The sequence below is a fragment of the Rutidosis leptorrhynchoides genome, chromosome 4 (genome assembly GCF_046630445.1).
Source record: "Rutidosis leptorrhynchoides isolate AG116_Rl617_1_P2 chromosome 4, CSIRO_AGI_Rlap_v1, whole genome shotgun sequence".
Classification (NCBI taxonomy): Eukaryota; Viridiplantae; Streptophyta; class Magnoliopsida; order Asterales; family Asteraceae; genus Rutidosis; species Rutidosis leptorrhynchoides.
The window spans coordinates 530,559,083-530,576,814 of NC_092336.1; the positions used below are offsets into that span (position 1 = coordinate 530,559,083).

Genomic DNA, 17,732 nt, shown 5'->3' on the forward strand with positions numbered 1-17,732 from the left:
TTAAGTTCCTTGACCACGAGATTTTACAAGTACAACTCCAAGTTGCGAAACGTTTGCATAATCTATGAGCACCTGAATACTAGCAATGATCCGAGTATAGAATCCACTATACCCGCCTTTACCTCATAAAAATGTTATACACTTGTACGAATGTATTATGTTCAAAGTAAATGCACCACAGTTTTTATAGCGGGTGAGGTTGTCAACCTAACGGATCCGTCCATCTAAATTGTGCCTACACCGATGGTATTTAAAGTATTCAAGCTAGATGCTTTGTGTACAAACTCAATATGCAGATATAGTACTCGTATCAATACAAAAAGCATTTGATAATGTAAGTAAAACAGCGTGTATTCTCATCCCTGAAAACATGTAAAAAGCGGGACTGTAGACTCATCTTTGAATAAAGCTCGGATTGAAAGACAAAAACTTGTACGAATTATAGCCGAGTAATGCAACCTAAGTATATGTATTTAGGTTGGTCAACATATATATCTTAAACAAGTGTGGTTTAATAGTATAAGTTGTCTTATTGCTCAAATCGACGCGTTTCAAAGTAGAAGTCAACATACAGTCAACTAATTCATGCAAGTCAAACAAAATTCATGAACACGTAGCATACTTAGCATATTATCTCATGGTACATAATTCATGAAAACATGGCAAACTCCAGATCATAAATATACTTAAAATCAATTCCAAAAAGTCCGGCTAGGGTCTCATACGATAATTAAAAGTCAGGAATCAGAAGGGATACATTGGGGTTCACCAAGTCAGTTTCTGACCGCGCACTGATTTGGTTTTAGCTATAACCGGAGTTAGGAACATGCAATCGATACAAGACCAGTGGCCATAGTTCACAAAGAAGTTAAAATAACACATATCAAAAATTGAGAAATTTTAGTTTAGCCAATTTGTACAGTTTATTCATGCAAGTTGAACATTCAGTTTTTCAGCTCAAATCAGAATTTACATAAATTATGGCTCTATTGTGCCCAATGTATAAGGTTTCAGAGATTGACATTAACTAACCATATGTCATATATCATGTTAAGATTCATTTTCCAGAAGCATACATTCTAATTCAATAAACACAAACCACAGAGTATAAAACAGAGAGCAAGTTGCTGTTTCGATTCTAGTTTAGTTAGTCACATTCGCACGCAATTATCCGAAGATCTAGATACAATTAGACTATGATATCTACATGAAAAGTGAAGTACTTTTTGTTTAAATTTCAAATATGCACATACTTAAATCTATAAGTTAACACATATTATCATACAAGGCTGTTTTCATGCAAGTGCTGTATAAATCCACTTTTTCACTAAATCAAGCATATCTCAAGTTATACATAAGCAAACAACATGATATCCTAGTGTAACCTGAGTGTTTTTAAATTAACTATCCAATGGTATTAATTTCACAATCCAATTCATGGTCTCTCAAACCCAGAATTTCCGATCAATCACAAAAACACAACGTTAATTTCAATTGGTCATAACTTGATCATCCGGAAACGAAATCAAGCGAATCCAAAGCCTAAAATTAATAGTTTTTCGTAAGGAACATAATTATCATATAATATCATGCATTATAAAAATCAAAATTCACTTATCATGCAATATACAATTCGGTTTTCGCAACAAAAAAACAAAACGAGTGATCTAACGCATTAAACAATCAACAAACATCAAGACTTGAGCAATAGACAACCTAATTTATGAAACCTTAATAAAAATCTGATTTTAAAGATTAGGGTTCAGCTAATTATACATTTGATCACAAAATTGTGTATACTAGCGCGTAGAGAACGACGATCGGAGCAAGATTGATCAAACGAGTAAGAGCAAACAAGCAAGTTTGATGGTTGATTTTTGTGTGTGTGTGTTTGATGTGAAGAAGAAGAGAGGGAGGAGGAATGAGCTGCATTTTCTCATAGATAGGATAGAATGAATGATTAAAATTGTATAGAGAATTATCTAACTAGTTACTTAGTGCCTAAAAATCAAAAGTCAACAAACATGGGCCTAAACTAATTAGTCAACAAACATGGGCCTAAACTAATAGTCAACATGCATTGGCTACTCATGGGGCCAAGGATGATGAGGTATGAGGTCATGTCCATGTGGCCTCGGGCTCGGGTCTCGGGCTCATTTTGTGTAAAAGCTCGTTCGCGCGTGGTTCGTTTCGAGTGCAATTAACCGTACCGAATCTCCGGAACGTTAACTAGTCGTTGAAACAAAATCACCGTGTTTAATTCATTAAGTAAATAATAAATTAAATTTCTTTCATAAGTTCAATAATTATTAACAATAATTATTCTATCGTTTTTCTGAGTTCCGTTAACTGAAAAGTTTTATAGGCGATTAACTTTAATCGTGTCGTTTTCTAGTTTAATTCGTCAACCGAATTAAGTTCACTAATTAATATAACATATTAATTCAAGAATCCACTAAGGATCAAGTACGCATTTAATTACTTTAAATACGAAAAGTTTCACGTAGCAACTGTTAACTATTCTGGAAAAAAATTCGGCGTATGAAAATCGTATGATTTAACTAACGATCGTCAAGTATTTAACGGAAGTTTTAACTGAAAAGCTCGGGTTGTTACAGTCAACCACCACTACCAACCACCACTACCAACCACCACAACCAACCACCACTACCAACCACCATCACCCACCACCACCACCACCCACCATCACCAACCACCACCATCAATCAACACTACCAACCACCGCCTCCTATGACCACCACCCACCACCACCTACCACCAACCACCACCAGCAACCACCACCGACCACAACCAACAACCACCACCAACCACTACCACCAACGACCACCATCAACCAACACCACCCACCACAACCAACCACCACCAACAACCATCAGAAAAACATTTATCATTCATCGAAAAACATTTATCATTCATCAAAAAACAATTATCATCAGCCAATTATCATTAATCGAAAAATATTTATCATTCATCAAACATTTATCATTCATTGAAAAACTTTTATCATTCATCGAATAACATATATCATTCATCGAAAAATAATTATCATTCATCGAAAAATATTTATCATTCATCGAAAAAAAATTATCATTCATCGAAAAAAATTATAATTCATAGAAAAATTTTTAACATTCATCGAAAAACAATTATCATTCATCAAATAGTTATCATTTCATCAGACAATTATCATTTATACAACATTTATCATTCATTAGAAAAAAATATCATTTATCTAAATTATTTTTCATCAAATAGTTATCATTTTTTAAAAATCGGTTATCATTCATAAGAAAACAATAACCATTCATCAGAAAATGATTATCTTGCATTAAATATTTTATATCATCAAACATTTTAATAGAGTTACAAAAGTAGAGGAATTTCAAATAGTTGATATAATATGATTAGTTTTATATAAAAGAATAGGGCATTCCGAGAATCGAACTCGGGACCTCCCGCATCGAAAGCGAGAATCATACCACTAGACCAAATGCCCAATTATCAAACAATTATCATTCATCTAATTGTTGTCATTCATATAAAAAAAACACTTATCTTTTATCAGAATACGGTTATCATTCATCATAATGCTATCATTCATCAAACACTTCTCATTTATCAAAAAAGAGTATCATTCATCAAGTATTTATCATTCATCAAAATACCCGATAATTGACAAAAATACCAAATGAATGATAAAAGTAGCTGATGAATATAAACGATTAATAAAAAAACTACGTGATAAATGATAAAAAGTACCCGATGAATGATAAAAGTATCCGATGAATGACAAAAAAAAACCCAGTAAATGATAAAGATAGCTGATGAATGATAAGCGAAGAATGACAAAATAACGTGATGAATGATAAAAATGAAGATGAATGATAAAAAGGAGGTGATGAGTGATAAAAATGAGGTAATGAATGATAAAAAAAAGTATGTGATGAATGATAAAAATTAGGTTATGAATGATAAAAAGGAGGTCAATGATAAAAAAAGATTTAATGAATGATAAAAAAAAAGATTTAATGAATGATAAAAAAGATATAATGAATGATAAAAAAATTTGCAAAAAAATGAGCTGAAGAATGATAAAAAAAAAAAAGAAGACAAGATGAATGACAAAAAAGGAGGTGATGAATGACAAAAAAGGAGGTGATGAATGATTAAAAAAAACAAGATCAATAATAAAAAGTAGGTGAAGAATGATTAAACAGAAGATGAATGATAAAAAAAAATATAACGCATGATAAAAATGAGGTGATGAATGATAAAAATGAGGTGATGAATGATAAAAAGGAGGTCATTCATTTTGTTTTTTATCATTCATCACCTCATTTTTAAGCGCAAGTGTTAAATGAGAGTCAATCACAACATCATGAACTCGATTAGACGACAATATATTCGTTAAATACTCCATTTCACTCCACCTAAATTCATAAACAAATAAGAATTCAAAAGCAACTAGAGAATAAGAATGAATATATTTTAAAACACCTAAAACTAATTCAAAAGCAAACGAGAAAACGAAAAGAAAAAAAAGGAACTTACACACTGCGTCCCCATTTCTCAGCAGCAACTTGAACTTTAATACTGAATTCCACAAAATAGAAAAACGGAGAGTCTAAATTTTTAATATTATTAACTCCATACATCCACACCAAAGGTGGATATTTTCACCCATTAGTATAGACTTACATAGTAGTTCGGACATATGATTCGATTCAACCCAACCCATACAAAGAGTTGCCATTTTGATCCTAGCTCACCCACTATGCTACCTAAATCAACATATACGTAAGCATATATACATATAGAGAGAACGAAGAAACTCATAAATTATGACTAAATCAAGGTGTCAACATCACATTCGCTTTAGAAGATTGATTAGTAACAAAACCTGGGGTGCAGCATCTTAAAACACTCGGATCCCATTATGCATCAAACGTAGTCAAAACATCGTACTGGATATGGTTGGGACCTATGAAGTCATGAGTCTGCACCACATTTTATGTCAATCCACAATTCAAAACCTGATCAACTTAAATATATTTGCGGATTAACATCAGCTATAATGATTAATGAAATGCATCTTTTAAGCTACAATCCTTGTTCACAAATAAAACACTCGTAATCTCATTCATTACTCTTGAACATCTGCAATTCTGCATGTCCTTGTACATTCGAGAAGCTGCTAAACTGGCATCCACGGGTTGGTATAACGCTTTTCTGATAGAATCATACTCAGATTGCGGTTCACTATCTATTAACTTAACCCATACTGCGGTTTACTATCTATTAACTTAACCCATATTCCATCACCAAGAGCCTCTTTGAAAGTTTCTAGGGCAAGCTAATTAAAAAAAACACGAGGCATCATGATATTAAAAATGACAACATATTAAAGTAGTATCATTTGATGTGTCTTGACAAATAAAGCTTAATGAAACTGTCTCCTACTGCGTGTAAGAGGTGACAGCATCTATATATCCAATATATATTTAAATAGGTCAAACAGGTAGAACTAATACAATAGGCTTAGCTAAAATGAAAACGGTTAACAGCTTTGTTCAAAACTTGTATATAAATAAAAGTTACTGTGTTTCCTAAATAAGTGAATCATATTATACATGTGCTCAAAGAATGTCAACAAAAAGTGTGTACAAGTCAACATGTTTATTACATTATTTTGACCCATTACCTAACCTGCCCATTTCGCTACGTCAACCTACTGTAATGTAAATCCTAGGTGAAAAGGGGTGTCTTTATATGCAGTTGGTCTCTAACACGAGTGTGTCGCATACCTTTAAAATATCTGATAAGTAGCTACGAGTACCACGAACATGAACTTGAATTAGAACAAGTAAAAGATAAGATTTAGTACGGTTGCCACATCAGGTGAACTGTATAGACTTCAACCCATTTAAGCTTAACTGTATGAGCCCATAATCAAGTCACTTGTTATCAGAACTCCACACAGGAAACTTATATATTAAGACTAAACATTTGTATATGGTGGTGTTGCATATATATACATAACAGTTACCTATATAAAATCGATTAAATGAGCAAACTCACAATTTTACATGATATCAATATCATTAAATTCATTTCAAAACTACAGTTTGATATCCATTTTGTCACAGGTGTGATGCAAACTTCAAAACAACTTGAAGGACTAAAAAAATCATGGATCCCAAAGAACAATACCTCATTCCATAACAACTTTTGTCATACCCCCAAATAGGGCCGGGAAAATATGACTTCACAATATCACAACACAAGTATGTATAAACGAGAACGACTCTATATGAGACGTTCTTAATATAACCAATGTATTAAAGCAGCGGAAAGTATTAAGTCATTACAATAGGTGTTCTAATGCAATAATATGAATGTATAAATGCGGACTCCAAAAGCAGCAAAGTCCAAATAGCAAATAATCTTTAGCAATCTTCACCTGAGACAAAACATGCTTAAAATGTCAACCAAAATGGTTGAGTGAACAACATAGGTTTATCAATAATAACCAAGTTTTTAGACCATAAGATTTAATTATAAAGTTTAATCAGTTCGGTAGTAGTGCTGGTGTATATGATATCGATACTAACCATAAGTTACCCTAAACACATCACATTCGTGTCGTGCATCATTATTATGTATCCATTGACCAACAGTCATCCGGATAGAGACGTCACCCTCAATAGCGCTATTCACAATAACTAAGCTTGCCTTTATACATACCAAATAGGGATTTAGCATGAATCAAAGCATGTTCGCACAGTTTGAACTAATCAGAATAAAGTTTTCGAGTACTTGTGTCTAAACGTAAAACAGTTTGAAAGCAAGCATGTGTCTCACCCCAAAGTTATAAAACAGTTAAGAAATAGTAAAAAAGAGGGGCTATAAAGTTCACCTTAATAGCAGATAGATATTTCACGCAAGTTATATGATCGGAGTATTGATCACGGAGATCTCAACCTAGAGATATTATGTTCGATTAGTTAATGTCTAATAGACATAAAGTTTGTTTATTAATATAGCAAACTATATTAACAGTGACCGTTCTTGAGAAAAGTTATATTTATATAAGTGATAATATACTTAGTATACTTAAGTGTTACTATATAGATAAGTGTATAAGTTATACTAATAATGGTATCATTTGTTTTTAATTATTCAACTATTATGTAAACTTATCATTATGTTACATGAATTAATATACCTATGTGATACGTATATATTCTTTATTATTATCACCATGTAGGTGTTTATAGCTATATTGTGACGATCGCTCGAAATCCATATGGACGAACACGTCATTCATCGATTTCATTGCGAGGTATTTGACCTCTATATGATACGTTTTGTAAACATTGCATTCTTTTGAAAAGGCACACCATAAATGAATATTTAAATCAAAGATTTTTGACATCTGATGATTTTTACATATAGACAATCACCGTAAATAATAGTTTACAATAGTACTTCCGTTGACAATGCAGTCAAAATAAGATACATGGTGATGATTTGGTGAATGCAACGTTTCCTTGAAAAATATGCCATGTACGACTCCATGCACATAGCTTGTCTAACATATAAGCAAACAGCGGAAGACTTCTAGGAAACCTGAGAATAAACATGCTAACAAGTGTCAACACAAAGGTTGGTGAGTTCATAGTTTTAGTGTTTCGCATAATCTGTATATAAAAGTGGATCACAAGATTTCAGTTGTTTCATCCAGAAACGTTTTTCAAAAGTTTGTCAATAGATTCTACGTAACAGAGCTCCCTGGTAACTAAACTTTAACGTTTTAATAAGTACCCCTGTTTTAACATACATGCAACCAACATGTACAATACACGCAAACTAACGTGTACTAACCTCAAATAGCATACGTATATTTTATAGTTCAGGCTTGAGTTTCTATACCTGGAATAGACGGGGATGTCAAGCCCTATGGATCCATATACTACTACTCGTGCCCACCAGTTCTTATAACCGGCAGTTACTAGTTACCAAAGCTAAGGGATTTTCGGTTCAAACTCAGTATAGAATTTAGTATGTACTTGTGTCCATTGTTTAAAATAAAGTGCATGTATTCTCAGCCCAAAAATATATATTGCAAAAGCATTTAAAAAAGGAGCAAATGAAACTCACCTTAGCAGCATTAAAGTTGTTCACCAAAATGTGACTGAAACTCGGATTATCAAATAATCGTGGATCTCAACCTAGAGAACATATGTTGGTCAATAAATGTCTATCAAGCTAGGTCAGGTCATAGTGTATCACAATCCTAATGCTCAAGATCGACATACAAAAGTTATCCAAAGTCATTTCAAAAAGTCAATTTTGACAATAGTTCAACAAAACGAGACGTACCTTATATAAGGATTCATTTACTCGGTTGTTAATACTCAAAAATCTAATTTATCAATTTTACAAACAAGTTGTTTAAATATTAATTGCAGATTCAAAAGCAATTTCAATTAACTTCAATCATAATTCAGTTGATCATATCTTTTAATCCGTTCATCGAAACTATTCGATATCTAAATGAAAAGTTATTGGTTTTTCGCCAGCTTTCCAAAAACATGTATATCATATACCTTTTTCCAGTAATATATGTATTTAATTCGTGATTCATTATAAATGGTTTAACGACGAAATTTAGCATACAAGCATGTATAAATATATATACTCGAGCACTAGACATGTATACACTATTAATTTATAAAAGATAAAATATAAATGCTTACATATCAATATTGTAATTCAATATTGCAGAAAAGTACGTAGACGTAACAGAGATGATAAACACCAGGTTTGACTTTACGAGCATAACCCTTGAACAATACCCATAACCTCCTTAGTAATAACCCATAATTTCCTTAGCTTTATCCCGCTCGTAAAACTCATTTTTAAAGTGACACGCTCATGACTTCGTCGTAGTATTTTATGTATAATAATACTACTAATAATAATAAGATTAATAATAATAATAATCTTAATAATAATAATAATAATAATAATAATAATAATAATAATAATAATAATAATAATAATAATAATAATAATAATAATAATAATAATAATTTAAATATATATACAGAGATGAGAGTGTGACGAAACAAGTCACGAATTCGATCAATTTATAGTAGTTGGCCAGCAAAAGGGTGTAATGCGACCGCATGGCTTCCCTAGCCATTTTCCATGCGATCGCATGGAGTGATTTTCCAGCTCACTTGTGTTTAACTTCTTCCTCGTCGACATAATAAAATATTACATAAATCGAATATTAAAATTTTAAAAAGTCGTATTTATTAAATACTTCAGGGGTATTCTATGTAACTTATAATTAATAATTTCTATCATGTCGTTTTCATGTGAATAGTAAATGAATTAATTTAAATTCAACTATTTAAGCTACACGTTGTACGTTGTGCTTTACAAATTGTACATTATTAATTTAACTTCGTTTCTTAAAAAAAATTACAAAAATTATATCATAAAAATAAAATGACTTAATACGTAAAATTTTTAATTTGAAATAGCATCGTTTAATAGTAAATTTTTAATCATTTCGTATATAAATATTATTCGCATGATTCCGTATATATCAAAAACTCTTATATTTATTAAAATATGTATATATATAATACATGTTATAACGTTCGTGAATCGTTGGACAAACATGGTGGTCAACCGTTATATAAAAAAAATCATTTTCAAAAGTTTTAAAACTTGTCAAAATTCATTGCTTATCATGCCGAAAATATTAAATCATATAGAGAATTGGTTTAAATAAGTCGAAATTTTTTGGGTCATCACAGTACCTCCCCGTTAAAGAAATTTTGTCCCGAAAATTGAGTGAGGTTGTCATGGTTAACAATAAAAATGTTTTTATGACGAATATGAGTTGATAAATAGAATTTCTATCACCGTTGAATAATATGGATAAAACAATCCAATTACTCGAAGCGTATGAGGGAAGTTATCGTAAAAGAGTGAAATGGAGAATAGAGATGCGTCTTATCTCTTGACGTAGTAACGATTGATTTCCGAAATTTAAAGAATAGAAAATCTTCATAATCTAAATAAGATTTGATTCTTCGGAATTTGCGGAAATTAAGATTTTCTTTGATTAAATGCGTAATCTGCCTCGATTGCTATGTATGATATTTCACTATAAATTGACCTCTTCCGTTTTATTTATTTTCACCACTCCTATAATCTTCTTCCTTATTTAATACTTCTTAATAAATTGTGCAAATGCTTCATCCAGTTCTGATTCTTGATATACTCCTAACTTTCATATCTATCATTCTTCTTTTTCATCTGCCGCCGGAGGAATCTATTCGCTTTTACTATACTCTTAGCTTTATAGTGTTTTTAGTTCTCCCGTATCTTTACGTTGCAATACTTATTGATATTCATGGTTTGTAATTTATGTGTTTTTATCGGGCTTTATATTCTCCGTTATATTTCGAAGCTTCATGCTTTCGTTCTCTCTTCCTGACTTCAAGTCAAGCGAATAATGGTCCAGAATTCATAGGTATGGATTTTGAAATGAACATAGTTAATGTTCTAAGAAGGGAATTGTAATGGCACGATCTTGATTTGTCAAATTACAAGAATATCCAGAAAAGACCGAATCATCAAGAAATATATTTTCTTGATATATTTAGAGATTATATAGAATGAAAGAGTTACGTAACATGGTTCATGATGAGGGTGGGATCTGTGAACCTTTATCACGTTCCATTAGAAACTCAGCATGACTTACTGTAATATAATCACGTTGATCAAGTGTCATTATATTATATTAATTCGTGCTTCAGTTCCCAACACTACTTCAAAACATTCATATTTTAAACTTGAAGGTTTCAGAATTTAGAAACTAAAATAGTTTCTTTTATGATGTAATACAGATAGTTCGAAGAGATGAATGATTTCAGATAAGAAAGTTATGAAGATATTGAAAGGACCCGTTCATATACATTATAAACGATTCACAATAGTTGATTACATTGCGAGGTATTTGACCTCTATATGATACATTTTACAAACATTGCATTCGTTTTTAAAAGACAATCTTTCTTTACATCGAAAATTGACAGGCGTGCATACCATTTCATAATATCCACTATCCAACTATAAATTGATTTAATAATAATCTTTGATGAACTCAATGACTCGAATGCAACGTTCTTCGAAATATGCTATGAAAGACTCCAAGTAATATCTTTAAAATGAACAAATGCACAGCGGAAGATTTCTTTACCACCTAAGAATAAACATGCTTTAAAGTATCAACCAAAAGGTTGGTGAGTTCATTAGTTTATCATAATCATTTATTTCCATCATTTTAATAGACCACAAGAATTTCATTTCCAGTTCTCATAAATATACGTCCCATGCATAGAGATAAAAATAATCATTCATATGGTGAACACCTGGTAACCGATATTAACTAGATACATATAAGAATATCCCCTATCATTCCGGGATCCTCCTTCGGACATGATATAAATTTCGAAGTACTAAAGCATCCGGTACTTTGGATGGGGTTTGTTAGGCCCAATAGATCTATCTTTAGGATTCGCGTCAATTAGGGTGTCTGTTCCCTAATTCTTAGATTACCAGACTTTAATAAAAAGGGGCATAATCGATTTCGATAATTCAACCATAGAATGTAGTTTCAATTACTTGTGTCTATTTAGTCAAACATTTATAAAAGCGCATGTATTCTCAGTTCCAAAAATATAAAGGGTAAAAAGGCAAATGAAACTCACCATACTGTATTTCGTAGTAAAAATACATATAACGTCATTGAACAAGTGCAAGGTTGGCCTCAGATTCACGAACCTAAATTAATTATATATATTTATGTGTTGGTCAATATTTGTCTAACAAATTAGGTCAAGTCATAGTGTACCACAATCCTAATGCTCGAGACTAATATGCAAAAGTCAACAAAAGTAAATTTGACTCAAAATAATTTCCAAAAATCTATACATGATTAATTAATATATAGTTTAAATATCGTTGTTTTATATTTTTAAATATTTTTAAAAGATTTATTAGAGTAAATAATATAATTTATTTATTAATAAATAAAATTTTATATTAAATTTATATAATAAAATATACTTATATATATATATTAAGTAATAAAATTTATAGGGTTCATTTAATATCATAAAGATAATATGATAGGTATTATTAAAGTAAGTTATTACACGTAGTAAAATATGTTTGTATCACATATTTATTTGATAAAATAATATCTATAATGATAGTAAGTAAAAGTTGTATTATTTTGTAATAATAATTATTATTATAAAAATATCAATATTTATAATTACTAAGATGACATTAGATAAAACGATAATTCTAATTATGATAACTTTAATATTTATGATAATTTTTAATATTATCTTTAAAATAATAATTCTATTTAAAATAATAATAATAATGATATTTTATAGTAACAATGACATTTCTATTAAAATGATAATTTTTGTTAAAATGATAGTTTTAATACTAACGATACTTTTAATAATAATAGTAATGATAAAAAATAATAAGAACGATAATTTTATCTAAATCAATATCTTATAACATTTTAATTTCATCATGATACTCTTACCCATTATTTCCTAATCGTTTCGTTTAATAGCTTTTAATCGTCTTTTATATCGTGTTCATAATAATGATAATAATAGTAATCAAAATAATTAGGTGTTACAAATATTTGTTTTAATTACACTAATATTAATAATGATAGTTACTATAACATTATTAACGATAATACTAATAATTATCTTAATGATAATATAGTAATAATAATAATAACAATAACAATAACCATTTTTAAATAATGATATATATATTAATAATGATAATAATAATAATACCAATAATAATAATAATAATTGGATAATAATAATAATACTAATTATAACTTTAACGATAATAACGATAGTAATAATAAAAAAAATAACATTTTTAATGATAAATTTCTTTTATTGATAAAGATAATAATATTGATAATAATAAGATAAAACTAGAACGACGATAAAAACGACGATAATAATAATCATTTTTAATAAAAATATCAAAAATTCAATTGATTATAACTTCTAATCCGTTCATCGAAACCATTCGATATCTAAAGGAAAAGTTCTTAATTTTTCGCTAGCTTTCCAAGGACATGCATATCTTATACCTTATCTCAACCGCAAGTGTAACTAATTCAACATTCAACCTAACCTGTCTAAGGGCAATATCAAAAGTACAAGCATGCATAATCCTAAATACTCAAGCACTAGTCAGGGATACACTATTAGTATGTAAAAGTTAAATTATGAGTACTCACGTATCAATATTGAGATTCAATATTGCAGGAAAGGTACGTAGACGCAACGGAAATGATAAACACTATATTGATCTCACGAGCATACCCATGAACCATACTCAATCACCTCCATAGCTATAACCCATAATTTCCTTAATCCTATCCCACTCGAAAAACAATTTCGAAATCACTCGGACAGCACTCCGTCGTAATATTTTATGTATACTAATAATATCTTGAAATAATACGGAGTAAATATATATATGTAAATCGATTGAGAGAGTTTAGAGAAAAATATTTTCAAGTTTCTATGAAATAATGAAACCTATTGAATTCTATTTATAATAGATTTTTGAATTATTAAAGTGAATTATTAAAGTATGAATTATTAAAGTGAATTATTAAAGTATGAATTATTAAAGTGAATTATTAAAGTATGAATTATTAAAGTGAATTATTAAAGTATGAATTATTAAAGTGAATTATTAAAGTATGAATTATTAAAGTGAATTATTAAAGTTAAAGTAAAGTAAAAATAAAGTAAAGGTAAAGTTTAAGTATAGTAAAAGTATAAAACTATGTACGTATAATACGCGTATAAATATATATAATATTAATTTAAATCGTTATATATATAAAATAAAATATAAATATCGTTATCTTTATCATACTAGTTAAGTAATGAGTTGTCAAAAGTGGTTCTAGATATTTATAAAAGTTATATAAGTTTTAATAATAAAGTTCTTTTTAAACTGAAAACGTTTTTGTACGTTTGAAACTAAATAGATCAATCGAGTCTTTATGAGATTCAATCTTCCACTATCCTTTGTCTAGTTTTCAATGATTGACAATTTGTTCTTATTTATAAATCAATTTACCACTTTCCGAATATTGTTAAAATGGAAAGATTTCTCAAATCAACGTGGGCCTTTCAACAGAGACTTGTAATCATAATTCAATATATCTGATAATTCAATCATTTGATCTTATCTTCTAATTCCATTGATAAACATTTTGAAACAGATACAATCATATAAAGTATTTAATCTAATATTTTATTTACGTTTCAAGTTATAATATATATACACATATACATATATAATCATATTCGTTTAATGGTTCGAGAATCGTTGGAACTTGGTCGAGGTTGAATGAATGTATGAACATAGTTTAAAATTCTTGAAATTTAACTTAACAAATATTGCTTATCGTGTCGGAAACATATAAAGATTAAAGTTTAAATTTGGTTGGAAATTTCCGGGTTGTCACAGTACCTACCCGTTAAAGAAATTTCGTCCCGAAATTTGAGTGGAAAGGTCGTGAATGATAATAAGTATGTTTTCATGATGCATACGGGCTGAAAATTAGAGTTTTATCATCAGCGAATAATTTGGATAAACAATCTATTTATATGAAGAGTACGAATGAAGCTAACATAGAAGAGTGAAATGAGTAAGTGTAGATTCATCTTATCATTTGACGTAGATATGATTGATTCCCAGATTTCAAGGGATTTGAAAAAAATCTTCTTAATAAGATTTGACTCTCCGGTAATCAAGGGAATTAGGATCCGCTTTAAATGCGATCGTCCATTTTAATTGTTCTGTCAGAGATTTTCTTATAAATTCATCTCCTTCGTTTCCTTACAACTTACACCTTCTGTTGATGCATTTTATGCAAGTCCCTAGACATCTACCCACATCCATTACAGGTACAACAGTTTACAGGCCACCATGATTGCTCGTTATTATCCTATCTGTGTTTGTATGTGGTTACAGGAACTGCAGGAACGAGATTTAGATGTTTGACTATGTTAGACTTAGTCAGACGTACGAGTGAAGCCTCACTAGTACGGCTGACAGGCTCATACGCACGGTTGATGCTGAGCTAAGTCACAATTATAACCTAAATGAGAAGACACGAGTGAGTGATCACCCGTACGGCTGATGAAGCCAACTCGTACGTGTGATGAATGAATCGTATGGGTGAGTCAACATCAGGGGTATATAAAGTCTTATGTTCTTCACTTTAGGTTAAGCCTCTCATTTGTTACACACACTCAGATCTATTGAGCTCCTCCAATTTTCTCTCAGTCCAAATCACCCAGGTGGTGAATAATAGCTCTAGGTGTTGATCTAATCACACTTGATTTAGTTGTGGTTTGACTAAATTAAAAAAAAAATTAACCTATTCACTAGAGAGTTTGATTCACTTATTCTGCCATTGTGTGAGTTAAATCTGTTGATTTCTAAGTTTCTAGTCTTGTTTCATCACCTTCTATTCTTTCCCCCTCAACTCATATTTATTCATCAATATGCTCCATCCAGTTCTCATTCTCGATATATACTTCTAACTTTAATATCGGTCATTCTTCTTTTTCATCTACCGCCGGAAGAATCTATTTACTTCTACTATACTTTTGGGTTTATAGTGTTTCTAGTTCTCCCGTGTCTTTATATTGCTATATGCATCGATATATATGGTTTATAATTTCTGGTTTATCGTTAGGCTTTATATGTTCGATTATATTTCAAAGTCTCTGCTTCTGTCTTCTATAATCATTACCATTAACAGTTAATGCTCTCTTTTATTTGCTGCAATTTATACCCCAATTTCTATTTCGGAGTTTTGTCCTTTCGTTTCTTCTTCTTGCGATTAAGCACCGCTTGTAACGGTCCAGAATTCACAGATATGAATTTTAGAATGAACATTGTTAATGTTCTAGGAAGGAAATTGTGATGGCACGATCTTGACTTGTCAAATTACTAGAATACCTTGGAAAAGGCCGAATCATCAAGAAATATTTTCTTGATATTTTAGAGGTTAAATAGAATACAAGAGTCGTATAACATGGCACATGATGATGTTATGATCTGTGAATCATCACGTTCCATTTAGAAACTCATCATGACTTACTGTAATATAATCACATTGATCAAGTGTCATTATATTATACTAATTCATGCTTCAGTTCCCAACACTACTTCAAAATATTCCTATTTTAAACTTGAATGTTTCAGAATTTAGAAACTAAAATAGTTTCTTTTATGATGTAATACAGATAGCACGAAGAGGTAAATGATTTCAAATAAGAAAAATTAAGAATTTATCTTCAGAAATATGGAGGATATTTATAATGAAAGATATGATGATATTTTAGAATTTCTAATATCAGAGGATGATGAAGAATATTGTCCGCAGGGGTTTAGAGTCATGAGCAAGGTATTCGTTAATGACTTCAGCAGGTACTGAATCATTTGGATCCTTTGAAGTCAGGTTCAGTCTTTGTAATTTGTCCAAAGCCTCCTTCCTACTTTGCTCAATCCGTTTTCCAGTTCCAAAACTTCCCTTTTTCTGCGCTTTGCCAGCACACTTCATCATTATCATTCAGATTTTACCATTTAAAGTCGTTTTTAGTTTTTGCTGCTTCATCAGCATTTTTTCATTTTCGGAGAACCAATTCTTAGTTCGGAGTGTTTTTCAGAAACTTCACATTCAAATTAAGACCAGAAGATAGACGTTATATGTACACATATAACTGTTGGCGTAGACATGCTGCGAGATTTCAAAATACTGATTGCTAATTCCCAATGATTCGTATGGCAATTCTCATTACAAGATGCGAATGAGTAAATGATGGGGTTTCAATAAATAATTATAATGACTTTTTGGAGAGGCTAAAGTCAAAGGGTAATGAAGTTGTTGGTACATCTGCTAATAATGTGGTGGAATGTAAAAGGTTCCCTGGTAACGATGGTGTATATCTCAAGGTTATAATAAGGTTAGTCTGACTGAAAAGTCGAAGTTGACTTGCTGGAGCTGTGACAAAACTGGCTACTTTGAATAGGAGTCGCAAAGTTATTTTTGCTAATAAATGCCAAAGAATTTGACGCGGATACGTTGTTTAAACTTTTACTTTGGTTTCAAGAGTATTTTTTTTCGGGTACATAACTGTGGGTAACATGTGGTTGGATCATCATCTCGATTGCTCATCATTCGAAGTGTCTTCAAAAATTTTCGAAGGGTTTGAACACAGATTGTAATCGTTAACATACATTTGATGTTCTAACACAGTTTTGAAGTCAAAATATAGCTTGTGAAAGATGTAAGGATCTAAGAGTGATGATTTTAGTCATGTCTCGAGTTGAATTTTGAGATTTCAAAATCAGAATATGTAATTAAATTTTGAATGAGTATGGTTCTTTTGATTTCTATAAAAGAATGTATATTGTTGTGAAAGTAGGGAGTATAATGGATGATTTGCTGAATCAGATTCGAAGAATGTAACATATTAATTGTGAATTTATATATCTCTCGGGTATTACCTACCCGTTAAAAAAAAATTCACAAT

The 17,732-nt window shown here is 30.5% G+C and overlaps 1 non-coding gene across 1 annotated transcript; it reads right to left on the bottom strand.

The window, feature by feature from the left end:
- Positions 1 to 3,445: 3,445 nt before the first annotated feature.
- TRNAR-UCG (transfer RNA arginine (anticodon UCG)) lies at positions 3,446 to 3,517 on the bottom strand. Its single transcript has one exon. It is a non-coding gene; the product is annotated as a tRNA-Arg (tRNA).
- Between the last annotated feature and the right edge of the window lie 14,215 nt (positions 3,518 to 17,732).